General features: G+C 35.2%; 1 long non-coding RNA gene across 2 annotated transcripts; it reads left to right on the forward strand.

The window, feature by feature from the left end:
• LOC116785230 lies at positions 1-23585 on the forward strand. Of its 2 annotated transcripts, XR_004356436.1 has the most exons (5): positions 1-171; positions 10592-10867; positions 10998-11198; positions 13213-13313; positions 23543-23585. It is a non-coding gene; the product is annotated as an uncharacterized LOC116785230 (long non-coding RNA). The 2 variants fall into 2 exon arrangements; XR_004356435.1 differs by lacking the exon at positions 23543-23585 and having other exon boundaries at positions 13213-13871.
• Positions 23586-24462: the final 877 nt, after the last annotated feature.

A 24462-nucleotide genomic window follows, 5' to 3' on the forward strand; every position in this document is an offset into this window, starting at 1 on the left:
TTTGTGTAGTAAAACAACACTTCCTCTTTCCAGGAGGAGCAGGATATTCTATATCATGTTACATCAGTCCAACTGTAAGAGAGAAGGGAGAATTAGCTTGGCCCTTTTTCTTTCTTCCGGGATGGCCCTGTAGGCAGCTACGTCTGTCCGAGATTCCATTCTGTGGGGGAGGTAGAATTTTTTACTGTTAGTTTCCTTTGCCTGTGTGTTTGTAGCATTACTAGTCTCTTCTTTTTTTTTTTTTCTCCTTGTAAATATAAACTTTCTCCCTTGGTAAGCCCAGGTTTTTCATGGTCTTTTTCCTTTCGTCTCTCCTTTTTTTGGAGGGGGGGGAATCTGCGCAGGCTCGGTGGACACCTAGCGTTCAGCCAAAGTAAGCAACTACAACAACCATCCCATGACTGATTACACATCCACCAGGATTTCAAAATTGTTGAAGAAAAAAAAGGGAAAGAGTGAACTGGGAATATCTCAGTGAGAGTGCTTGTAGTAGATATGTATTTTTAAGGTTATATCAGTTATTGATTATATGATGATAGGGAGGAAACAAATGCATTTCTATTTTCCTGCAGACAAAAAGTCAAAGAATGTACATTCTGCTAATTACAGGAGTATTTAACTGTTCTCATGGTTGTGACAGATTTGCACACCTCTGCCTACAGCATGATCACAAAATGTTCATAAGAAGCAGCTTTGCACAATGACTCAGCTGCAGATCTCGGTCTTGATTCTGCAAGTGAGGGGATACTTCACTGATCATCCCTCCTCAAAGAATCCCCCAAAAGTCTGGCTCAGATATGGTGCCAAAGGAAGGACATCCCAGAGTAAGGTCATGTCACATTTCAGAGAGTGTGTATTGTACTGTGGCACACAGGACATTCCTGGAGAGGTTCAAAATTATGCCAGATAACTCTTAGGCTGTAGAGTGGCACAAATCAGAAGAGTTTTATGTTACCTCTTCTTGCTGTCTTCTGACTTGTCTGCAAATTCTGTGCTGTGCATACCACAAAACCACAGCCCCAGTACCAAGATTTATCAAAACTGTTTATTTGAAGGTTGGAGTCAGGACCCTGATCTAAATTATTCAAATACAGTAGTGGTACTCGAGGTTATTTAAAATGTTCTATGCTGACTTGTTACTTTTAGGATTAGTACAAAAACATCCCACAACAGCATGCAAATAAAGGTAGAGTATCTTTCAGGGACATATGTCCAGAGGATCTCACCTTTGAACAAAATGAAGGGAAATTTTGCTGTTCAGAGCCCCTCCTCTCCCATTCCCCCACAATAGAAGGAGTGATACCAGAAAGGACAGGAGAGACTGAGCTTAGCAAATAGACAGATGGGTATCAGGCTGACATAAGGCCTGGAATATGCAAGTATTGCTCAGGCAGTCCCAGAGGATTTACAATGGCACATTTTTTGACATTGAGGAAGTTACAGTGAGCTCAATGACTTATTTTTAATCTTCATTGCATACATCTCTGCTATGCTGTATTCATATTGTAATTTGAACCAGATCGCACCCTTTGGTAAAACAAAGGAGAAAAAAAAAAAACAAAACCAAAAAACATGGAACGGGGATGAGAGATTTTGTTCACACTGAATATGTAGCCTTGCTATGTGGTAAAATGTTATGAGCAGATGTTGGTATGAGGAGAAGCAAATCAGGAAGATCAAAATGATTACAGCATGGTTGAGAGGCTGAATTTAAGTCTCTTTAATAAAATAAAAGATCATTGGCTGTCAAATAAAAATGGGAGTTTATACAAAACATATGAATACATGAACACAAAAAATATAGAAAAGTTGAGCTTGAATCAGGATAGATAAATCTTTTAGAATTTATTATCTGGTCCAACAATAAACAAATACTTTGCAGTTTGTTGTAAATTTTAAGATTGATAGAAAACTGTTCGATGATATTCAGACTGGAAAAATACAGCAAACTTGCAGCCCAAGGGATGTGCAGTATCCATAGGTTTCAAACCTGAGAGAATAGTTGGAAATATTGATATAATTCTTCAGGCTCTGCTTCCTTCCAAATCCCAAATCTTTTCAATAACAAAATATTTGTGAGACACCTTGAATATTTTTTCATTAATATATTTCTGCATTTAATTCCAAGTGTATTTGTATTCTGATTGAATTAACAAAGATGTAAATCCAAAGCAACTCTACTGAAGTCATAGGAAATAAATTAAGGTAATATCGGTTATTAAGCAGGCTGAGACTCAAGCTATTAATACTGTTTAAAATTCTGTGCCTTCCACATACTTCAGGATAGCATGAGAACTGTTATGTTTCCTCCTCCTTCCTACTCTGTTTTTTCTCACTGTACAGAGAGCAGCAAAATCTGTGTGTTCTTTTCAGGTGACATTCCATATTAAGGGCCAGGTCATGCCATCAATTTTTAAACACAACTACCCACTGAGATCAATGCAGAGTGCTACTTAAAACTGACAGTAGGGTGTGACCCTATAATGCCAAGAAATACCTCTTTACTTGACTAAAAACCTGGTTCTAGTCACAACAGCCACCTACGAGCATTAAATACTGCATTTGTAGGATTCCAGTGCTGATGTGCTATATCCTACTGTGTTTTCAAATGTGATCATTGCTTATACTTTTCAGCTATCTAAACTTCATTCTAGTTCATAATAATAAGAATAAGAATAAAAACACCCAACTGCAGCAACACCACAGTTTTAGCATTGAGTAAAGAACTGCTGAGGGTGTAGGTCCCGACCAACGTATGCATTATGCATACATGCATCCTTGTGCTCTACAAGGCTTGACTGGTCTCTGTAGGACCTCAGGGTAATAGTCATAGAACCACAGAATGGTTTGGGTTAGAAGGGATGTCAAAAATCATCTAGTTGCAACCCCCTGCCATGGTCAAGGATGCCACTCGCTATATCAGGGCCCCATCCAACCTGGCCTTGAACACTTCCAGGAATGGGGAATCTGCAACTTTTCTAGGCAACCTGTGTAGGTGCTTCAGCACCCTCTGAGAAAATAATTTCTTCCTTTTACTCAGTCTAAACCTGCTGAGGATGTAGACCTTCTGGGCTGTGAGTGCCCAGACTTTCGTCCTGTCCTTTAATCAAAGATATCCTAAAAGATTGATGTACATCTTTAGCCACACAGCAAATACTGTAATGAGGGCAAAGAGGGGTATTCAGAAGTTGGAGCATGAAGCAAATGGATAAGGCCTTTGCAAAACTGAAGTCACCAATTTATTTTCAGATTTTTACTCTCTTCTTTGCAACTGTCATGCATCCTGCAAAAAATAATGATAGTTTTTAATGGGAATAATATTCCATCATAAATTTCAGCATTTTCATATTCCAGTATAAGTGATTTCAGGTGAGGTGTGTATTAGAGAGGTATCGCACAAAAAAACAGGTAAAATGTTACAGCTACAACTGTAGCTAGATCATTACAGATAAGCTATGCCAGCAACTATTCATCCTCTGCATTTTACAAACTCATTTTGGTTTTACCAAGCCAGTCAAAAGAATAATGACCTAATATTCATTCCGTTCCTCTGCCTTGTCCTCATGTATTTACTTCCACACATAGACCTTACTCTATACAGGTAAAAAAAGTTTTGATTCATTTCCTAGTACAGGCATGTCATTGCCTTTCCATGAAAGAACAGATGAAAAATGTTTGCTTAGGTATTGCTTTAGTATGGAGGGATTGAGCAAGGGAATGTACTCCAGGCATGCATTGAAAGCTTCTAACTCCCATAGTTTAGAAGTACCCTTACAACTGTGACATTTTCAAATAGGATTTAAAACCAGCTTTTCCAAGGGGCTTAAAGATTGCATTAAGTACAGAATGTGATTTTTAAAAGGGCAGAAACAGATGACATGTAACTTCCAAGTTGCTTTCAAAGGAAGGCTGAGTTATTAAATGCTAAAGTCACCTCTAAAATGTGATTTAGGCTGTTAAATCAGGTAATGGCTTTTGAAAAATTTACCTTCCATTAATAGAAGGATAGGGTTCCGTGTGAAAGAGGAGATATTTTTTTTTACACCATTTCATAAGTTCCAACACTTTTTGACATAAGAAGACTTGATCAGGCAACTATAATTTTCAGGGAATTAATAATGGTTTTTGAATCCTCATCTTGCAAAATTCAGCCTTGGGAACTTCTTCCACCAAAGAATGAGTGAAATTCCCTAGAGTTTAGGAACTCCCTACCTTTAGTGAGTGTGACTTTTATCCTGTGAAACATTGGATTAGAAATTTGAGGTCTGCATTGTTGTTTTAAGTATGCGGGGTTGTTAAATGTCTTCATTTTGATGCAAAAGGAAGTTTGACAATCAGTATAAAAGCTAAATTCCTCCTCTAGCTAATGTCCAAACCTGTTTTACTATAACTTTTAAAAAACTGAAGTGCAGTTTCTGGTAGAAAATAATTACTTCTGTATCAGATCTAAAATATTTCTGTTCCAAATTAATTGTCAAAATCCCCTCCTCCTGTGATTACACTGCAGAAAGTACCATGTTCTCACTGTAAAAAGCATTATGGGTAGTTACAGGAAAATATGATATCTGTTTCAATTACCTTAAGCATCTTTCATTAAGCCGAGTTCAAACTGCATCTCCGACCTATGACGGTGACCCTTCATAGTAAAAATACTTACAATACAAAAATGGGGTGGGTGGGTGTGGTTTTGGTCGGGTTTTTTGGTATATAAAAGACTACAAAAATTCATGCCTTAGATGATGGTATTTCTGAAGCCAACTGGTTCAGGAAAAAAAAATATTATTGTCACAGTCAGAGCTCAGATCTGCCCTGATTTCTCAGGATGCAAAATACGTGTTTTTACAAAGTATCACAAGTGTTGCTGTCTTTAATGTGACATAAATTGAGGCATACACATAGGAATAATTGTAGAATTCATTCAGTTTCTGCTGCATATTTTTGATGTTCCATTTATAACCCTGAAAATGACAAACATACCAACAGAAGGATACAAATAACACCATAATAGAAGCTTGTGGAGTACATTATGCCAGTCAGCTTTCCATACAACACTGTATCAGCTTTGCTTTCTACTTGGTAGCAGAACTCCAGTTTGTAAAATATAAGACATATTATATCTTCTGTATTGCCTGTGACACTACAAAATACTTCCATCAGTTACTGTTAACGTACTGAAAGTTACCTAAATTACATATCAAGGTCAGAGCTCCACAGTACCACCTAGCTCATAATGCAATTGCATAGTTTGGCTTTTTAAAGCTACGCATATTGCAGGACCCAGACACCCGTAATTTACTGTGACATGGAATTAGATGAGGTGCAACCCGACACTATATAATTACCAACTTGTGATAAAGCACTCTGGTTTCAGAGGCCACACAATACGCAACAGGGGAACTGTCTGCAGAACTAGACCTAAAGCAGATCATATGCATAGTAAGGGCACTTCAAAGGAAGACCAAAACATTCTTTCATTGTATTGTTATTTGTGATACTGGACATCATTCATCTATTTGTAAACATATTTGTCTACGGTGTTTTTGCCGAAAGTGTGTTTTCAGTAGAAGTGAGTAACTTTGATTACCCTCTCTTGTTCTTGCTTACAACAGGGATGTCATAGCACAGAAAAAAAACAAGCATTCCTATGCTGAGAAGTACAGGTATTTTGAAGGCTGAAATTTCTGCCTGTTTTAAAAAGCACAGTCCCGAATTTCTGCTTCATTAAAGTGCTAAGAAATTAATCCACTTAGGACACTGGTTGTTCTTCATTCTTTCTCAATTTTGTGAAGAAGAATCTCACAAAGATGATAAAAAGATCTCTTTTTAATCATTGCTTTTTCCTATGATGTGAATTAAATAATTATATCAGCTTCTGGGCCATATAATAATGTCACCTGCTATATTTATTCTCTGTGGCTGCAACGAGTTTGGAGAACACCTGAAATGTGCACAGCAGTTGGAGAACCTCTATATGTAAGTTATATCTGTGCATTTACACTTGCTGCTGTTCTACATAAACTTCTTAAGTGATAGCGCAGACAAAAGAAAAGTGTTTTCAGAAAGATTCACTTAGTGTGAAGCAGACTTGATGGGAGGAAGTCTTCCCAAATGCCTTTAGCTATCAACTCTATCACATAATCCACTTTTAGAACTAATGAGAACCTAACCTTAGAAAGATAAAGAACATTTTTCGTCTGACTGCACCATAGTCTGCAGTTGAGGGATTGTGCAGTGGTGGCTATCAAGAATGACGCTGCCAGCAATGGGTGAAAGAATCTCAAGTCAGTCAAAATACTTGTAACGTGTAAAAAGGTAGCATTAATATGTTCTTTTGAGGAGTGAGAAGTTTCACAGGCTTCAAAGAGCACTTGCACACGCGCGCGTGCGCACACGCAAAAATCCTTTTAAACTACTGAGTCTGCTCATTTGAGTAATCGCTCAAAGGTGAGTAAAGGATCATGTCATTGCCCTTTGGGACAAGCTTTCATGAAAAACCTGCTGAGTATTTCAATAACATCAACATGTACAATGTATAAAAAGCCTTCAATATGAGCTTACTTCAATTGCCTGGAAGTTTTTACACTTGCACATGCTGCATAGCTAGACATTTCCCTCTCCTTTTCGTTTCTTCTTATCTTCTACTCCTTTTTCCTGCCATATGCCACTAATGTAACCAGAGGCCATTAGGGCAACTCACTCGCAGGCTCAGATATTGGAAAGTACAGTAAATGATCAAAGCTCAGGGTCAGTGTGAGCACCTGGTTGGCTTTGATCACCATCATTAGTTATGACAAGCAGGAATCCCTCTTGTCCTCTCAGAAAAGTGTTCATGCTGGTGGTGTATTTATTTTGATCTCATACTGAGAATAAAAGTAGCCTTGTGATTAAAACCCGCAGCATTCTGCTGGAAAGCAAAGTTACCTCAAAGTGATGGGGATGGATTGCATGTACCTTAAAAATGAAAAATATAGTATGATGCTTTTAGTCCACAATGTCCTTGTCAAAAAACCTGTTCAGAACAAATATGTCTAGCTGTCTGCAAGGAGGATAAAATTCAAGAGCTTTAAAATGAAAGAAAATAGACAGCTCAGTCTCTTTTTCAATCCTGTTGTTCTGTTAGCTCATAGTTCTTTTTGTGGTTAGAAACATCTTCTCTCCTTTAAATTTATTTTTCATAAATGTAAAATAAAATTATACTCCATTACAGACTGATTTTTAAATTGTTAATTTCTCCTGAGTTTCATCTGTGGTACATTGGCTCATTCCCTGCAGAGTGAGTATGTAATTTTCTTCAAAATGCATTTTGAAAGTCTGGTTATCCTATGTTTATTCCATGTGAGTGTCTTCATTAGTTTAGATTGCAATCTTTTTGTTTGAATGTAGTCTTGTATCAATTATTTTCATAGGTTAATTGTTACGAGAGGAGGAAAGTAGAAATCACTGAGCAACTTTTTTTCTGCCTTTTAATTTTAATTTACTCTTTCTTGCTCTGTCTAAAAGGATGGGAAAGAAGTGCCTTGTAGTTTTTGACATCCACTTGTTCATTTGAATTTTCTTTCTTTGATTGTAATTTATTTTCCTCTCTCTAATGCTTTATGTTCCAAATTCAATTGTATGCAATTACATGAAAATAACAAACAGTATGGAAATAAGGCATAGTAGATTATAAGAGGAAAACTCACAACAAGCCTAGGTGGTAAATTATCCATGAACAATAAAAAAAAAATTGACTGTTCTGGTCTAGTGATTTTCTATCAGTTGTCTGATATTCTGTGGAATACTTACATGATTTTAGGAACCCACTAAATAGGTGTTCTGAATTAGCTTTTACAAGAATCTTCTTCTCTATTCCTCTCTCTCTCCTCCCTTCTCTCTCTGCATTTGGACACACACATGCACATAGAGAAACACACGTACACATATATGGATATGTCATTGCAGGAAAAAACTAGCCTCCAGACTTAGTCATTTCTGAAGAAGCTACTCTTGGTAGACAGGCATATTGTCTTTGCATTCCAGTATCTAATTTTTAATATTTCAGGTGGAGGGTGTTCACCAACATGTTAGTTTCATGAAGAGTTTATCACACCTATGAACAATGTTTCACTGCACTTCCCACTGATAACAAATACCTGTACAACTCTTGGCCAGCTCTGAAGGTCAGTTTGAAATTTAGACTTCTACGCATTCTCTGGTCACCTCCATGTTATATTACACAAAATCGTCTTTGTGTGAATTAGCAATGGCAGGCCAGTCCAAAAAGTCTGCTCAACCTGCTTTCACATAGACCATTTGTACTTTGGTATTCAGTTCTGCTAAAATTGTGTTGAAAACTGATGTTTACTCTTCATACCCTATTTCCATACAGTACTTGAAAAGAAATTGTTTGAGTTTCTTCTGATGATAATCAGGTATTCTTTTCTCTTTGTTCTTCCCATGGTAAGTGTGGGAAGATGGCAGGGGGTAAAAATTAGAGGAAACTGAAGTTATATTCACATCCTAACAGAAGTTATAACAGTACAGAAATTATAGGTGATGGCAGTCATTGGCAGTGAATAACATACTTGAATAAAGTGGGAAGACCCATTGAGGGGTCTCCCTTACACTGTTGGCTTAGCAGGACTGTTCAGTGAAGAGTCCCCATAATGAGATGCTGACAGATTGGTTGGGCACAAGTCTCAGCTATCCTGGGACACTGACAAACAAATCAAACACTAAGGGTCAACAAAATCTCCCCTTTCCATGTGACAGTAAGTTACAATCTACTCTCTTCTTGCTAGCTCATAGCCCCTTTTCTTTTCTACATGGGAATTCCTCATATGTAAACTTCATGAAGTAACACATATTTTCTCAAAGTGAATAGTATTGTTATAAATACAACAAATTTTTATATGTTTTGAATTTGTAAAAGATAATTTGAATGAGGTTGTCTATTTCTGATTTAGCTATTCCTCTATATTGCAGTATGAATCATGACGGAAAGTACCAGGAAGTAAATAGATTTGAATTTAGGAACGTTTATAATAACTTAGAGAGATTAGTGGCCTTTATAGATTATCTTAAGCAGTAAGAGGGCTAGAGATACTTACTTCTAAATAAATTCCAGCTTTCTCTAACATAATAAATATCACTTTAATCTAGAATATACAACACATTTTACTTCCTCAGAAATTCACTTTCCTCTCATGTTTCTTGGATGTTCTTTGATAGTTCTTACTTGTATTGTGGTGCCACCAAATGCAGCATAGGTACTGCACAAACACGTGTTCATCCTAGGTGAACAAAGACTAAACAGGAAAGATGTATTAAATACCAGTGTTGAAACAAACATGATTTGGTCACAGCTGCCCCACAACGTGGAGGCAGAGCTGAAACCAGAATCCACCTCAACAACCCAATACATCACTGCATTTAGTGCTAAATCCCATCATTCACCTAAGTGAGCCGCATTCCCAGTATTGCCAAAGTTGGTCAAGTATTTTGGGAACACTGTAGGTGGTCTGAATTTGTTAAAAGAATTTTCCCAATGCTTGCCTATATTTTTAATAGGTATGCAGAGCATAAACTAGTGCTCTTTGTTCTTGTAAATGACTATGGATTTCCTAAACTGCTCTGAAAAAGAACTTGAGAAAAAATGTCTTTTTTTCACAAACTGATCTGCTGCCACTTTAAGCTACACTGCTTTTTTTTTCATTCTGTGTTGGTTGAGATCTCATTTAGTTGCAACAACATGAGCCTAATGCCGCAGACATATGGATGTTTAGGGTAGTATGTTATTGACAAATTCTTTAGACTGATGATTTATTTTGTACATCAATGGACAACACTTGTTCTGTCTATGAAGCCTGTTTTCTCAACTCTGCTCATCTGGGAGAGACATGCTGTGCACAAATGGGTACATAGTTTGTTTTATCCTATTGAACCTTCTATGGAGCCATGTATTTCATTCTGATTTATGTCTGGTTTAACTCCTTCAGTCTGTTCTTTGACCTGCAGGTATGCCATTCCAAACTGAATTGCACTTCAATACATAAGTGGTGCTCAAGGAGAAGGGGAATGCTAGGGAGAAGAACTATTCCTTAACAGTATGCTTGTTGAGAGATTTGAAACATCACTTGAAAACGATGCATTGAGTCCTGTCAATGGTATTTTTAATGCAGATGAACACTAGTGACTTCAAAAGGGCTCAAAATGAAAATGTACATCAAGTGCCTCTCCTGAATTTGCCCTGCTGATGCTACTAAAGTCAGATCAACTGAATTCAGTAGGATCAAACCGCATACTCTCAGAAAAGTAAAGGTTTACAAAATTTGCAAAAGCTGTATACTGCTGAAATGCTGAATAGTGTTTTCCATAATCACTGGTATTTATAATCACCCTGAACATTTCAGGTTCAACAGAGGGTATTTGTCTTGAATTCCAGGAAAACAAAACACACTGTCATTTTCTGGAAAGAATCAGCTAATATCATGATAGTGGCTGAAGCAGATATACCGTATAATTGCTCTAGCTAAAAGTTAAATGCTACATTCACTTTTTATAATGTATTTATTTTTTGAACTAGGAAAATTTTCTTTTCTTTCTTCTGTAGCTATTGGAAGTAGTGAAAAAGAGTAAGGTTCTTGAGTGACATGAGATCAGATGTGGAAAGTCCTCAGGGATACTTCTTGGGAAATCTGAAATCATATGATGGCACATACAAGAGATATCTCACTGCATGGGATGAAGTGAAGTTACCCTTACTGCAAGCATAATTTGACATATTGAATGTGCTATCTTGACAGCTACCATTATCAATAATTAAATAATATGATTACCAACTTCTCAAGTTACATTGTACAACACTGTTTACTGTACAACCTTTTAGGTAAGTTCATGACATAATCTTGGATGGATTTCTTATAAATGGTCTTACACAATGATCTCCTCATGATTCTTCATGTGTGAAGCAGTGATTTTTGTTTGGTTTTTTGTTTTGACTTTGTGCACATTTGTAGGTCTGAAGATAAAAGCTTTGGTTTCAGCTAGAACCCACTTACCTTGGAACTGGGACATGAGATAAATTCGCTAGCACATTGCAATATTTCAGGATTCCTCCTGGGATATGTCCTGGGACAACTCCTGCAACCAACACAACGAAAAGAAGAGAATGTTGATGAAAAAGTAAAGTAACTTAAAGTCTTTCCAGAAATATTTGTGTAAGTACAGGAAATAGTGAGATCACAGCATACCTTATTGATGCAAATCAGAAGCATGTTTTATTCTGATTACAATCTTGGTAATTCCAAGAACAGGGGATTATTTTTAAAAGTAATTTTTATAAGCATCTTTAAATGCAAAGTGTTACTTTCAGATTTTTGTGGATTTTTTTATTGTTAATGTGTTTTCTGCTCTATGATATTATTAATTTATGAAATGAAAACAAGTGACTCATCAAAATGCAAATGTGTTTTAGCTCCAAAAATTTCCATACTTTAAAACCTTTCAGCTATTTCTGGTCTTGCTTCTGCAATAGCGGATCTTGTGAAAAATATCATTTTTACTGCTGATTCAAAGATCTCACCTTGCAACTGAAATTGTTGGCTAGCCAGTTGAACAAAAAAAGACCTAATTTAGTTAAAAATTCGGTCGTAAATGTGAAATCTGTGATTTTACCTCAGGCACTCTTTTATAAGGGTGGGATTTATGCTACATAATTCTGGAAAGTAGGATAACCACAGCTCTCATCAGTTCTACATATCTAAACTAGTCTTTACAGTGGGACTGTAAATTCACTGTGCTCTAAAACGGGCAAAATTAATTAAACTTTAGTGGATTCTTTTCCCTTACGTTGACAGTATGCAGAACCTGTAGCTTGGTGCAGTTGATTGACTCTTAGATTGCTCAAAATAAATGAAAAGCTCCCAGCACCAAAAAGGCATCTCTGAGACTTTGCAAGGGAATAGGATAAAGATCTGATTACAGGACCAAGACCTAGAGATTATCATGACAATATCTTTCTGCTATTTTTGTGACAACTATTGTACAAAAGTTATGAAGTGACAGAAATAGAGGTCATTCTGTCAGAATCTTAAAATGTGCAAGCTGAAGGCCCTATTTGTTGTTCTTTTCAGCTGTCATTTTAGGACCAGCTCACCTTACAGTGCATTTCTCTTTTTATGAGAAGGTGTCAGCTGTGAAAGGTGGTCTTAGATAGATACCAGTGCTTGTACTTCAGAGAACATTGGAGACATGCATACATGAACACATGTCTATAGTTATATATGTGTGTTTATATACAAAATGAATATACAGATGGAAGAAATGACATGAAAAATAGTATAAAAAATTAAGTTTTCACTGGTATTTCTACAAATAATTTTTTATAGTAAGTTTATAAAATTCTGATGCAGTCAGTGATTTGAATGAAGACCTTGATTTCCACAAAGGCAGAGGGCAAGAAACACATCATGACTGAATAGTGAATAAGTTATGAATATTGTACCCCCCCAATTAAATTTATGGTGAAAGTCTTGCTCAAATCTATTATGACTTCCACATGTAAAAGTTATGAAATATTTTACAAAATCATTTTCCTATTTTTAAATTGGTTATATCTGCACAACTCCAAGATAAAGAAGGTTTTATCATATATTAGAAAGTTGAATTCAAACCAAAATACACTTTTAAAACTATAATGATAAAAAGTATAATTTTTGTCTTTTGTTTTGATAATTGACTTACTGATTTTCACTGATTTTCACAAAATTTCACAATAAATTAATTTAATCCTAGTAAGTTCAAATACTTTCAAGCAGTTTTATAAAAAAATAAGTCATGTTTATCATGTTTTCCTTTGGTTTAACATTCTGCCTGTATTTGATATTTCATCCTTCTAGATTTCACTTGAAAATTTGGAATGACTGAAAAATTGACCCTGTAAAAACTGATCAGTGCTTTCTGGTTGATTCTTATTAATAAGATGTTCTGCTTCCTAAGAAAATATTTATAAAGACACAGTGATTTGCATGCATTGATATATCATATTTTTTTAAGAGGCATGGTTAATGTGTATAATTTTTGTATTTAAAGGCATAACATTTTGAAAAGAACTAATTATATCCTTCATTATCACTTGATGACAGAGTATCAACAATTTTAAGTGACAAGCAGTTTGTAGAAGAAGGTTTGCCGCTTTAAATGTCAGTTAAAAATAAAATCCCTCTTTTTCAGATTATGGATTTCAGGAAGGCATGAAGGATTGGTGCTAAAAACCACTGAAAGAATAACTATTCATTTGAAGCTATGCAAAAAATGAATTTGAAAATGTTCAGGTACATTGAGTTATACTAAAACCTCAGTAAACGTTGCTTCAAAATGTCGCTCCATCATGTCCCTTTTGAGGCAGTGGACAGTAGCAGATCCTGACGACCCATGGAGTATTAGATATTGAATTTTTAATGATGCTCACTGTATTATTCTGTTCTGTTTATCCACTCAGCATCTATAATATTGGTATAGACCTTGATATATCAGCACATTCTTGGTTTTCTACTCGACACTTCCTACCTTAGAAATTTTCTGTCACAGAGTAATTTACTTAACATTATATGAACTATTTTTACTTGGGCAAACCCATTCAACAAGAAATACATGTTTTGTAAATCTTAATGTTGGTCTATTTATCTCAGACTGAATATTACTTTGGAAATAGTGTGGCTTTATTCATTATAAAAACATAAGAACTCCATGTTTGTGCTTTGGCTTTATGACTTGGATAACTTGCAGCAGATGGCTGCAGATGCTAGTATTTGGACAGCTGAATTATGAAGTGGTGATATTTTTTTGCCACTTAATCTGTCTCTCTGTCACCCTCTTTCTCTCTCTCTTTCTCTCTTTTCCTATTTCTATCTCTCTCTACCTCACATTTACTGTTAAATAAAAATTCATACTGTTGACTTTTCCGTGTGGTCTCATTTGCACCTTAATTTGAGTAGAGGCATCTCTCTAATAATTTTAAAGAACCTGATCATAACATGTCCCTATTCCACAATCATTATATTTTCTTCTAAGAAGTTCTTCAGGAGTTCTGACCACATTTTTGATGCAGCCCAGGATACTGTTGGCTTTCTGGCCTTTAAGTGCACATTGCTGGCTCATGTCCAGCCTCACAAGTGGAAAACATAAGGAAATATGCACCCTCACAGCAAAGAAGGACAAAAACGTTCCGGATTACATTAGGAAAACCATTGCCAGGAGGTCAACAAGGTGATCTTTCCCTGCTACTTATCTCTTGTGAGACGCATCTGAAGTGCAGGGTCCCATTCTGAGCTCCCCAGTACAAGACAGATAGGAATGTAGTGGAAAGAATCCAGCAAAGGGTCACAAAGGTGATAAAGGGATTAGAGCTTCTTTTGTGGAGATAAGGCAGTGAGAGTGGGGATGATTCAGTATGGAAGAAAACTCAGGAGGATCAATAAGTATAAAGTTCTGATAGGAGCAAATTGTTGTGGCCAGTGGCAGGACAAGTGGTGATGCATACAAGTTAAAAAACAGGGAATTCCATCTGAATATAAGAAAAAACTTTTCTGCTATGAATGTAATCAAACACTGGAAAAAGTTTCCCAGACAGACTTTGGAGGCAACAAATGTAGATGACCCTGCTTGAATAGGAGGTTTAATCTAGATGATCTCAAACTGTCCCTTTCCAGCTTAACCATTCTGAGAAATAGGGTTTTATAGCTTTCTGAGAAAAAATCTGCTATGGCACAAACCTGCCATTAGCCAGGACTGTTTTATAATCTGAAAGTCATGGATTGCCATGTTTGGATCTTTAAAAATGTATTTTGGCCATTCCCGTTAAATTAATGTCAAATATTATGCTCTACCAGGGGAAGTTTAGGTTGGATATTAGGAAGAAATTTTTACAGAGACAGTAATCAGACACTGGAATGGGCTGCCCAGGGAGGTGGTGGATTCTCCATCCCTGGAGGTTTTTAAGATGAGACTGGATGTGGCACTTATTGCCATGGTCTAGTAACCACAGCAGTGTTGGATCAAGAGTTAGACTTGATGATCTTGGACATCTTTTCCAACACGGTTGATTCTATGATTTCTAAATATGATTTCCAAATATGATTTCCAAACCTAAATTTTAAAAGAGATCCATAACAAATGATAAAATTAAAAACAAGTTCATAAGTTATTTAAAAAACCAAGTACAAAGATAATTCTTAACACTGAATCAGGAACAAGCTGGATATAGCAAAGCCCTACTATCAAAAAAACTCCAAACCTATTTTTAACACTCTCAAGACCAAAATTCAATTTTGTTTCCAGTAGGTAGAGTTCTAAAATGGACTTTCCTGAGATATCTTCCTGTCTTTGATATAAAATATGGAATTATTTTCTGGGGAGTGGAGTGAAAGAAAGAAAAGTGAGGAGTATATTAAAAGTTTGTTTCATGGTGCATTAATTTTCCAGAACTGGAAAGACTGAAAGGTTTGTAGAACATCCAAGTTGTATAGTTGTGGAATTTAATTTTGTTAAGAAGATTTGTAGCATTCAGCCTTTTTCTATGATGTTCAAAGTATTCTTCTTCATTTTTCTATCTTAGAAAAAAAGGTCCCTAGAAATAGAAAACAAAATCCTGGTTCTTTTGAGATGAGAGACAAAGCACCCTAAGGGGGTAGGATTTCACCTAGAAGTTACTACATTCAATTTGATTATCTCTTCGTCTAGTACATGAATTGTGCTTAGAAGTGGAAAGCTTTCAGTCCACTTTCACTCTGGGCATAGATCCACTGAAACTCAGGAAGTTACATGAGGAATATGCTTAGTATATTCTCTGAGAAGGGAGGAAGAATATTACTATAGAGATTTTAGCAGGCCTATATATCTATATAATTTCTGTAATGTTTTAAAATAAAGAAAAATTTCTATAAGGTTAGTAGGAGATTAGATCACCTGAACTGGAAGTATATGCTGGCAAAAAAGCTTTTGCTTGTCAGCCTTGATAATATACTGCACTGAAACTGGTAGTGGTGATAGTGGGGTGTTAGCTGATTTTATTTTCCTTATGGATGAAGCTTTTTGTCTTTTAAAAAACCCCACAAACTTACATAAAAATATTTTTGTCATAATACATTAGGTTTTAAATGTAACATCTACAGGCACATATGCATGTACACACCTGGTTATTTGGCTCTCATTTAGTATATGCAGAATTCAAACTGAAATTTAATTCTTTATATTAATCTTTACTGCTTATACATGGTGCTGTGCACTTGCTCAAAAAACTCACTGAGAAAGACTTAATCTCATAAGTTTCACACTTAACATAGAAATCCCTTCTCAAAGACCTCTGAGAAACTGTACAGTAAGGATAGGTAGAGCACTGCTTATTACAGTCTAACTTTTTGGGATATTTGTTAAAGGCATTTTCTTATGAGTATTTTTTCTATCTTAACTAAATAGACTAGGCATTGGTTTTCCCAGCTTTTCCTAAAGCATTAAAGTAACTTTTTGAGATATGCATTCTGAAATGAAGATATTGATTTTGCCTTCATAATAATGAGATGAAAATTTTTCTCTTTCATAATACAGGAAGACAACTTAATTTTTTAACATTTTTAAAGGCAATGTAGGGTTGTTCTTTCACAATTTCTGATTTTTTTAAGCTGATAAATCTTAACAACTGGGAAAATTAATATGTGATTAGAAATTATATTTTGTCATGTTGGTTATCTTTAAAGACAGTAAGGATACAGTAGAAAGTATGATCATAGTATTATGTATAATACTGCTTGGATGCTTTTGTCTTCTATTTCTTTTTGTTGTTTCTATGTATTATTACATTTCTATATTTGATGGGTTCACAGCAAAGGTAAGGATTGTTAATAATCAGAGAAAATATCTGAGGGCACAAAACTTATTCCTATCACTGTTTGCAAAGTCAGCACTGCTCTATTACAGTTTGTTCCAACTGTAAACTGAAGGCAATCATAAGGAGCCTTAGTAACAATATAAAAACTTGACATGATGAACAGTTTACCATGCTCTTCAGAAAACTGCTCCAAAGATTTATTACACTTATAACCTTTATTGTGAGCAGTTGTCACTTTATTTGCAGTTTAAATCTGTTTGTTTCCTCTTCCAGGATTAGGACTTATCTCTGCCTCCTACACATCTACTTTTACGAAATGTCTTGCTGGTATTTACTTGCTGATCTCAAGGTTACTTTTAAACTTTGTCTTTTATATAATCACTGGCCTAAAATAAAGTAAAAATAAAAAATAATCACATTTTTAATTGCAGTAGCAGTTTCCAAAAGCTACATCCTGGCAAAATGTAATAAAATACTTAAATTAATAAAGCACTTTTAAAAAGTCCTTAATACAGAATCATTGAGTATCCATTATGCATACTACACCTTGATTTTGTGCTGTCAGTTTTATTCAAAGAAAATGTCTACACGATTTTAGCGTGTAATGCTTATATCTTCTGCAAGTCACCTCTCCCCTGAACTAATAAAAAATGTAACATGAAGTGTTTTCCTTCTTTCCCAAGAAATCATAAAATCATGCAATTAGAATGTAGATGGTCCAAGGTGAGGGTCTTGCAAGCAGATCTGAATTATGTCATCAAGACTCCACAGGCAGAAAACACTTAGTAAAAGGATGGCTGGAAGATATTCTAGGCTTTAATAAGAGGGACAAGATTTACAGGAATTCTACCATATAATTATCCAAAGCAGGAAGTACCATTGTGCATGTCAGATATGAAAACTATTGTCTCAGAAGAGGCAGAAAAGTTTTACATAGAAAAAAATAAGAAATAGGTAGATCTAAAAATATCGGGTAAGTTTCATGTATTGTCACAGCTGTTTTTTAAAATATACATGAAGCACAGGTATAGAACATTACACAAAAGGGGCAAATCAGAATACTTTGTAAAGCAACAAAGCTCTGCTTAAGCACATTTTATTTTGGACTTGTGTTTGAAAGTAGAACCATGTTGACCTTAAAGTTAGCAGGACACAGCTAATACTGTTGAACCATTTTTTGACCATATTTGAAGTGAATTGGATAAGGGTTCGAGAAGCATTCACTCTAGTTTAAAATGTTTCAAACACTTTTTTTGGCACTTCGTAGGGAAAAAGATAAATAAACCATACTTAATTTACTCTGTGCTTTTAGTTGAGAACTAGGGGAAAGTCTAGATGGTTCTTCTCTATTTTTAAAGCATAAAAAGATTTAAAGTGGAATGTCTCATCAGTTCTAAAATATGTTATATAGGGCATTCAGGAATGATAAAATTTAGAGTCTAAACTGTTGATAATATTATGTAACTATTTTATCATTTAACAATTATTCCTGTTTATAGATAGATTGTTTTAAAACCCTGGATGTGTGAACAGAGAGGTGAAAGCATAAATATAAAGAAGGGCTCCTGTGACTCATATTTAAAAACAAGCACCTTGTAAGCTGGGGGAAAAAAAGTAAGCATGAGAAATCTAGTCCTAGTTTTTCTAGGATTATGCTGTAATTGGGATAGAAATGAAAACTATTTTTAATTTTGCACTGCAAGTCTCAAAGTACATTCACTTGCTCCAATTTAACCCTTCTGTATTCATTCTTGCTTATTTATCTATGCAGTAGCTGCATTGAAAAGGTTTGCCAAGGAAAAGGAAACTTTACCAGCTAAACAGATGAGCCACTTTGACATTTAAGATATTAAAATGATAAAGAATGTTTCTATGCATTATCAAAATCTGTTGACTCTGTAAATAGCTGAAAACTTTGAGAGAATGTGTTTTCTACTGTGATTTCTGCTAAATTGAATTGCACCTTGATAAATCACAGGACTCAAGATTTGAAACTTCCTATTTTAAAACTCAGAGAGTGAAAATTAGGAAGATTGACAGTTTGTTCCCTCAATTTTTTTATTAACTGCTCTGGGGTAACTGTATAGCATAGCTTTTTCTTTTTTTTTTACCCCCCAATGGTCCTGCAAGCACTCCAACTTTCTGACAGGAAGCACAAACTCAAGCCCAGACTACACTTTCCTTGTCATTTCTACTGCTTCTTTTATATTTCTTGCTTTCATATGTAAATAATGATGGGTTATACCAGTGATAAACTTCTACTCTTAGTGTTGTTTAGCACTTCATTTCTTTTCTGTTTCCCATTTTTAAATCCCTTTTCTCCCATTTCCTTAATTATGAGAATAGAGGAGAGTGAACTATTCATATTAAAGTTCCTTTTTTGCCTTGGGTTCCTCCCCTCAGTCCCATTTTATGTATTGATTGCTAAGAAAACCAGAACTAAACAAAAACCCTGTTTCAGATAATTTTCATCAGGAATAAGATATAATGAAAACCAGGTAAACATAAAGTGATACAGACAAAAGATTCACTTCTTGTTCCCAGTAAAAGAAGTATGTTGTTTGAATTTCAGAAACCTCTACAGTTAATGAACATCTCACAATTTTTCAGAAATTTATAGGAAGCAGCAATATCCTTTTCCAGTGTTATACAACTAGAATGCACCGATTCTGTTTAACTAAAAAACTGAATAAATAGGTACTATCTAACAAACATTGGGGTATTTTGATTTCTTGAAGGAATGGAAGAAGACAGATTTCTTTTGTTATCATCTAGTACAGTAAATTCTCTTACTTTTTGCTAGTGTTACTCCATGAGGTTTCAGTGTCAACCTCATTCCATGAACTTTTCTTCAGATAGATTCTCTTTTTTGAGCTACGAACCTGTGCATTACAAAAAGAGAAAGAAAATGAAAGCCAGAAATTGAAATTGAAAAAAAGTTTAAAAAAGGTGTAAAGAGTAACATCATATGACAGATGAAGTCATAACTCTAAACATCAGGTCATTGTCAAAAGACAATGCTGCTTTTGAATTTAGAAACCTTTTTTGAGATAAAGTGAAAAGTTGTGACTGGAGAAAAACTTAATTCTGTTCCTGCATTTACAGTATTTTGTCCTCACAACTAGGAATTCCTATTAAAAAAAAAATCCAAAAAGAGACAACAAATAGTATACAACTTCAGCATAGCAGTGTGTGGCTTTAAGAGAGACAGCAGAATCAACTGTATTGCTCAATCTTTTCACTCTCAAACTATAATAGATTTTCGCGGGGAACTTATAGATTCACTTTGTGCAGAAATATCTTAAATAAGGGGAAGTTTTGAAAATTCATTAAGGGCTGTAAAGCTCTAGAAGGAAATGTAATCTATATCAACAGATAAAACAAGTTGGTGACCATCCTTCAATCCTGAGGGCAAAGGTCAGAACCTGGCATGTGTCCTCACAGGTTATCCCACCCTCGAACAACTCTGAAGCCTTTTCCAGATTTCTCATCTGAATATCCTACACACTATGATAAGTGGAGTCGTGGGTCAACATTAGCTTTCAAAAGTACATTTAATTAAATAAGGTCACTAAGCCATTGACATTTGTGATCACTAAATAAATTGTTTGAGGTATATTATCTGGGTAGTTATTAATCATATTTTGAATCAAATAAATGAGTTCAGAGACAGGATCTTTTGTTTTGAGTTGTTATGTGCAACTCCCCTATAAACAGCAGTTCATTAAATTAGGTCATTAGCATCTTCTATTGCAGTGAGCATGTGCACATTATGTTACACAGATCATGTACTAGTTGTGTGCTAACACATTATCTAAAACAGAGTTTTTGAATATGTGACTAATTTGCAGAACAGAAAATGAGACTTTTCCTTTCACAAGTTCATCCTTGCAAAATGCTTGTTTGTTTCATTAGGGTATAGGTCCATGGGAAGAAAGACGAAAAAGGAATCCTACAAATGCTTTTTGTAACTTAATCTCTCAGGATTAGATGTTCATAGAGTAGAATTTGAAGATTTGGTCTTGGTTCAGGTCGCTACACTCTCATCTAAATCAATTCTGCTGCCATCATTACTTTCAAGGGAAACCAAGGGAGACTAATCTCAAGGAGTTTCAAAACTCCAAATCCTGAAATCAGTATTCGATTTTATTCAAGTTCCTGCTTGTCTGACTTCTGCTACCTTTATAGGGTAAACATAGGGCAAGCCCCTTCCTTTGGAGGCAAGAAGAGCTTTTTGCTTGGCTTTTGCTGAAGACCCTGAATTTAACACCTGAAGGCAGGCTGAAGGCAGTTTAATCAACACCAAAACTATCTCAGGCGATAAAAGAGTTAGTTTCATTTAACACCTTTATTAAATATTTTTTTAAAAAACTCTCTTCAGGGTATGACTATTGAAGCAACAGATCATGAAACAGAGGTATCTTAACCAAATCAAATTTTGTTTGCCAAAATTCAGTAAGACAGTTATCTACATCCTCCTACATCCCTTACAAAAATTTGCTTTGTTGCTTAGGTCCAAACCTTGAAATACTTGCTAAAAAAAGCCCTATCCTACAACTACACAAAATAAATGAATCTTTCTTTAGCCCTCAGCTCTTATGGGAATTTCCTTTGGTTTGAAACCTCATGTTGTAAGTTTACCTCATATACCAAAGCGCAGTGTGATCTCTGTGCTGCAACCTACTTCCCTAATAGCTTCAGCAATACCCTCCTGACATTTTTACTCATAGGACATGCAGTCTTCTCTTTCACTGGCTGCATACAACAGTCCATGCATGCTTTCCACGAGGGAGAAAACCTTTCTTCTAAACTCCTGTAGTAATTTCCTCTAACATTTCAAGAACTACTTTGATCCTGTGACATACAATTATTTGCCTTTCCCACAAAATGGTTTCTTACCTGCTGGAGCTCATCCAATGTGCCGTGACTTTCCCAGATGTAAGTGTAAATCTTTCACACTGTTAACATTCCCTCCTGCAGCAACACTTTTCTACCTCAGTATTCCTTTGAATTCCAATTAGGATGTCACCGTTCTGATTTCAGATGTTAAACCAGAAACAATTTATTATACTGTCTCTTTTCAGTCAGATAAATGTGTATCTATTTGTTTTCATATAATTTCAGTTTGTCAATAATCCAAACATCCAAGTCAATATCAACTATGATTTCTTGACAGATCTTGTCTAATCTTACCCACAATATAACTCAGTGATGATAGTTTTGAAGATTCTGAGCCTTTTAATGCTGAGGGAGGACAAATTACTTTAAATGCTAATAGTTCAATAAATGTATAAAAATATAGATTATTTAAAATAAGACAAAGATTTTGCTTTTTATTGGCATTTTAGCAAAGACTTTTAAGTCCACCATGATAGTAAAATGTTACGTGCAGAGACTTATAGAAAGTGAGTATATCTAAGCTCTCAGTAAAACTATGGGAAAATTTCTCTTACTTCACTGAAAACACTCTGTAGAGGAAGTGTAGGGCAACTTAGGTCTGAAATGTCCATGTTCCATTCTTATGTCTCAGTGCACACTTTGTACAATACAAATAATGCAGCTTTCGTATCTTTGGAATAAGATCCATTACTGGACACAAATTACTAGTATTTGAAAGTGTTATAAAAGACTTGATTTTCAACCATATCTCTGATTTATTTTTTCAAGATCAATGAGAAAAAAAAAAAGCCTGAAAGGTAATTCAGAGGTTTGAAGAGAAAGCAACAAATATCATGTATCTTTTCACCACACATAATGTATCTAGAGGAAAGAATAAGCAGTTCCTTAAAAAGATATTCTTTCCTTCATCAGTCAGCAAGATTTACTCCATATTTAGCAGATGTTTTCAGGTGTTTCATATCAAGAGAGAACAACTTTTTATCAATTGAATACCCAGGTATAATCTCTCAAGCCTTAAATGCAATTGAACTGCTTGAGCTGAAGCAGTGTCTGAGGTTAAGTATGTGTGTCAAAATCTCAGGAATTCTGAAATTCTCTTTTCTACCATTTATATTTCGTGTGAATGTGGATACTTTGCTTTACTTTTCTGTATCTCAGCTCCCCACAGTTCCACTCCATGATAAATACAATTATCTCTGGATAGAAGTATTGAATATCATTATAATGACCTTTCATGTGAGCTTGACAAGTTTTTAACAAGCAACATTTTGAATACTTAAACTCCTAGACGGATCCAGGTGGAGATGAAGCAGACAGGAAGAATTTTTGTTCCAATGTGGTTTTTTTCCTTTTAAATCTTATCCTTAATTCAACAGTAAAAACAATAAATTTCAACCTTTGTAACTACAAAGAAAGTTAGAATTTTTCTTTTTCCTTTCTGAAACTGGAATATGTCTTTTTCAAGTAAAAAAAAAAAAAGAAAAAGGAAAATGTGTTAACTCTTCTGACTTTAATTTTCCTTGAAATGCTACTTCAGCACTTCTTTCTACAAGACAGAATTTTACCAACTTTTTTCCCATACATTTGGTCAACTAACATGTTCACATTATTCTTGATTTTTAAGCATATCTGAGCCTATGTGTCCCAGTATTTTTAGACAAAATACAATAGGAAGGAGGGGTTGGGAGGACACATTTAGAGTGGGATGGGATGAACACAAAGGATAACTGCCCTTGTATAAACTTATACCTATGCAAAATTTGCTGTTTCTGTTTCAAGCCCGAAGCAAGGCTGGTGCAGTCCTTTGTCCTACACAGCAGTTTTTCCAAAAAAAAAAAGAAGGTAGTTACCTGGCCCTACAAATTTCTTCTCTGTTATAAACAGTGGGCAGACGGCAATGAAAATGAAAGTAATGTTAGTGCTCACTGCTACAAGAGAATAGATCCTAAATAAAACTACCCTGAACCTGTGAACACTTAAATCACTTAAACATGTGTGGAGTTTCCTTGATGTTGATGTTATTATTCCTCTGCTGAATTTAAGCACATGCTTAAAGGATTTGCTTGGCTGGGGCCTGTGAGCAGAAGCTGACCCTGCATTTTTTTTTTCAAGTGTGCATCGACAACTGCAAGTGTGTAATGTAAACCAGTGCATCTAGTACAGATTTTCAATGGTAAAAAGAAACACAGCTGCATCAGCTTTCCGTCTTTTGGATGTATCTTTCAATTGTTTCCTCTGATGTCTTGAGAATCTTCACATTTTAAGGGAAGTGACTTCTTGCTTGATTGTAATTTCCATAGTCAAAAGTTTAATATGTGTCAATCTTTTGTAAAAACTTATCAAGGCTGAGAGAGATTTAACTTACACACTTTAAGGTGTCCTTTTAATTGCTAGTGTTTCTAAAAGATGTAATCATGCTTCTTTGGTACCATTTAATAAAGTTAAATATATCAATCAGTAGCTTTCTCCTTCAATTTTATAATAGTTTTAGAAACAAAAGCTGCTTGTATCTGGTCTATTGTGTCCAGGGGAAATGGTGAGAGTGTACATTTCTTTCAGAATATATAACCTAAGATCATAAACCGTCTGTCTACAAAGTGCAGAAATATTTTATTGGCAGTCTTTCTGGGCATAGTCTGGAAATTAAATGTTCCCCACATGAATGGGAGTATAGCTGTTGTGAATCACTAAAACATAAA

This window comes from Chiroxiphia lanceolata, chromosome 3, assembly GCF_009829145.1.
Source record: "Chiroxiphia lanceolata isolate bChiLan1 chromosome 3, bChiLan1.pri, whole genome shotgun sequence".
Classification (NCBI taxonomy): Eukaryota; Metazoa; Chordata; class Aves; order Passeriformes; family Pipridae; genus Chiroxiphia; species Chiroxiphia lanceolata.